The sequence below is a fragment of the Phocoena sinus genome, chromosome X, assembly GCF_008692025.1.
Source record: "Phocoena sinus isolate mPhoSin1 chromosome X, mPhoSin1.pri, whole genome shotgun sequence".
Lineage (NCBI taxonomy): Eukaryota > Metazoa > Chordata > Mammalia > Artiodactyla > Phocoenidae > Phocoena > Phocoena sinus.
This window is the reverse complement of record NC_045784.1, coordinates 2,626,469-2,629,726: the sequence shown is the minus strand read 5'-3', so window position 1 is coordinate 2,629,726 and position 3,258 is coordinate 2,626,469. Positions and strand designations below refer to the sequence as shown.

Below are 3,258 nucleotides of genomic sequence, written 5' to 3'. Positions count from 1 at the left end.
CCTCGTAAATCTAGGGGTAAAAATCCTTAACAAAATAATAGAATAGTAGAATCTGTTGATGTATAAAAATTATCATACATCTTGGCCAAGTTGGGTTTAAACATAGGAATATATGGTGGGTTTCACACTCAGTAACCCATCAGGGTAAGTCAGCATATTAATAGAATAAAAATGAGATTCCAAGTGATAAGAATAATAACAGTTTGCTAAGAGTAGCTGAAATAGAAAAGGCAGTTGACAAAACTGAAACATAAAAGCTAAACATAGAATTTTTCTGTAAGAAATTATAAGACAATTGGTGACCTTCCGTTAGGCGAAGATCTTGTAGGTAGGACACAAAACACGTAGACTAAAGGAAAACTATAAGTTGTGTTTCATTAATATTTAAAATTTCCATTTTTAAAGACTTCAGAGTGTGATATTAATCCACAAATTGGGAGAAAGAATTTACAAAATAAAGGGTTCCTTTTTAAAATTTTTTTTCAGCGGACTATAGAAAGAACACTCAGAAATGAACAAGAAGAAAGGACATCAGCACAAAATGATTTAAATGGCTGAACAGTTTAAACAGACATTTTATCCAATAAATTTGCAAATAACCCAGTTAAGCCGACTGTACTCTTTTCCCCACGGGGACCCGATGTCCAGTAGCTGCAAACAACAGCCTCCTCGGTAGTGTATACAGCCTGTCGCCTGTATGGGTTGCCCTAAGGGACCTTGGATTCAGCCCTTTCCCGTGCACATTCGTGACTGGCCTGCTGTCCCCAATCGAGGCTCCAGACAGGTATGCGTGGTGCCTTTGGAAAGCCCCAGGGCACAGTGGCCAGGGTCCACATGGGCCAAGTCATAATGTCCACTGGCACCAAGCTGCAGAACGAGGAACGTGTGATTGAGGCCAAGTTCAAGTTCCCTGGACGCCAGAAGATCCACATCTCCAAGAAATGGGGATTTACTAAGTTTAACACTGATGAATCTGAAAACATGGTGGCAGAAAAGCGGCTCATCCTGGATGGCTGTGAGGTCACACACATCCCCAGTTGTGTTCCTCTGGACCAATGGCGGGCCCTTCGCTCATGAGACCCTTGGCACTGTTCCCTCCTTACTCATGCCCACCAAGAAATCCTACCTTCTTGTCAAAAAAAAAAAAAAATGCAAATAACCAATAAACACCTAAAGTATAATCAATATCACTAGTCATTAGGAAAGCAAATTAAAGCTACAAGTTACTGCTGCACATACACTAGGGGGGCTAAAATTAAAAAGGCGGATGATACCAAGTGTTGGTGATGATGTGAATCACCTGGAAGAATTCTCCATGTGGGTGGAAATGTAATATTAGAAAGCCACTTTGGACAGCGATTTCACTTTTTAAAATAAAATTAAATATACGCTTGACATAAAATCATCCTGCAATGCCTCTCCAGGTATTTATCCAAGAAAATGAAAGACCCTTTTACTCATGGCCAGCACGGCATCGTCTATGCCTTTTTAACTCATAACAAACAAAAACGGGAAACAACCCAACTGTCTGTCCCCCGGTCAATGGATGGTCCTGTTTCTGCAAGATGGATCACTTCTCTCCAATAAAAGAAAAAAACAACAAACTACAAAGATTCACAGTAGGAATGACTCTCAAAAACATTGACCTCAGTGAAAGAAGCCAGGCAGAAAAAGGAGACTCATTTTGATGAATTTCTCAAGAAAAACGAGTGACTTGGAGAAACCTAGGAGCCATCGTGGGGAAGGATGGGGTGGGAGGCTCACTGCAGTGGGACACCTGGGAATGTAGAGGGGATTGAAAGGGTCCCCATCTTGGTTGTGATGACTTTCACATGTTTACGTATATTTCTCAGAAACTCTCAAGTTCTATGGTTTCTCACTGAAGTTTTAGTAGGGATTTTATTGTACATCAGTCGTCGATTAATGAAGATGGTTTAAAAAAATTTCAGAAGACAGCACAGATCGGGGAGGGGGTGTCTATGAACAGTCTCACTTTGAAGAGCCTCCTTGGAGGGAAATCCCACTTGCTTCTGTGTGGGAAGGGTGGTATCCCGAAAGCTTCCTGGATTCTAGCTGTTCTGGGAGGCCACCACGGGGGATTGCCAGCTGAGAGGGTGAAGAGCAAAATCGAGTGGAAAGGGCTTCCCTGGTGGCGCATTGGTTGAGAGTCCACCTGCCGATGCAGGAGACATGGGTTCGTGCCCCGGTCCGGGAAGATTTGCCGCGGAGCGATTGGGCCCGTGAGCCATGGCCGCTGAGCCTGCAACGTCCGGAGCCTGTGCTCCGCAACGGGAGAGGCCACGGCAGTTACAGCCCCGCGTACCCCCCCCAAAAAAAAAAAATCGAGTGGAAAGCTGCATCTCTATCAAACCCAACCCCAAATTTATACATTTATTCCCCCAAACCAACTCCATTTTCTAACTGGAAAAAAAGTGTGTTCTATCTTTATGGCAACTTTGACCTTAGAGTTTTCATCTCCCCCTTTGTCTTAAGCTATAATGGATTTTTTTTTTTTTACTCTAGTCAGGAATCTTGACTGAACCATTTCTCCCTAAACTTGAAAAGGAAGAAGAGGTGGGGGAGGGGGGAATGTTAGCTTGTGCGCCATGTATATAGAAGCGTTCTCTTTACATTGAACTAAATGGCTCTTAAAAATTAAGCCTGATTAGCCAATAATATTTTTTAAAAAGAATTAGATTACTTCACAAGGTGTAAAGATGATTGGCAGCTTCAGGGGAAATTGCTTCCTCTGGGATTTGATCAACTCGATGAGAAATAGAAACCTAAAATCATTACGGGGGTCACGGTTTTTTCAGTTCTTTTCAAACGTGTAAGTGGGGTAAAGAAATTAAGCATTGAAGCATGGTTTTAAAACTCAGAATGAATGCACTGCAGTCGAATTCCAATTGATTACTGAACAACCCATGTCAAATCAGTGAATTTGGTAAATAATAATAATAATGGTCATAGTAATAATACATCAGGGCCTTTTGGGCATTAAAGCTGAGCTATGTCATCTATCTTCTCATTTGTTTCGGACCTAAAAAATAAGATTGACCTTAAGTGAACTCATGAAATGTGCTCTATGGTCATTATGTAAAACTTGGTTGAAGCGTGTGGCATCGATACATTAATTTTTATGGATAAAAGAGCCCTTCAGATCTTAGTCATTTCTTTAACAGATTGTTCACTGTAAAATAAGTGTTGGTCAGGTGGTCTGAAAGGTCATGGATGCTAAGAGATGTCTGTGTGCCCCGG

General features: G+C 41.7%; 1 non-coding gene across 1 annotated transcript; it reads left to right on the top strand.

Annotated features, from left to right (window-relative positions):
• The first annotated feature begins 595 nt into the window (after nt 1–595).
• Nucleotides 596–729, top strand: LOC116748174. The gene has a single exon (XR_004348187.1). It is a non-coding gene; the product is annotated as a small nucleolar RNA SNORA70 (small nucleolar RNA).
• The last annotated feature ends 2,529 nt before the right edge of the window (nt 730–3,258 follow it).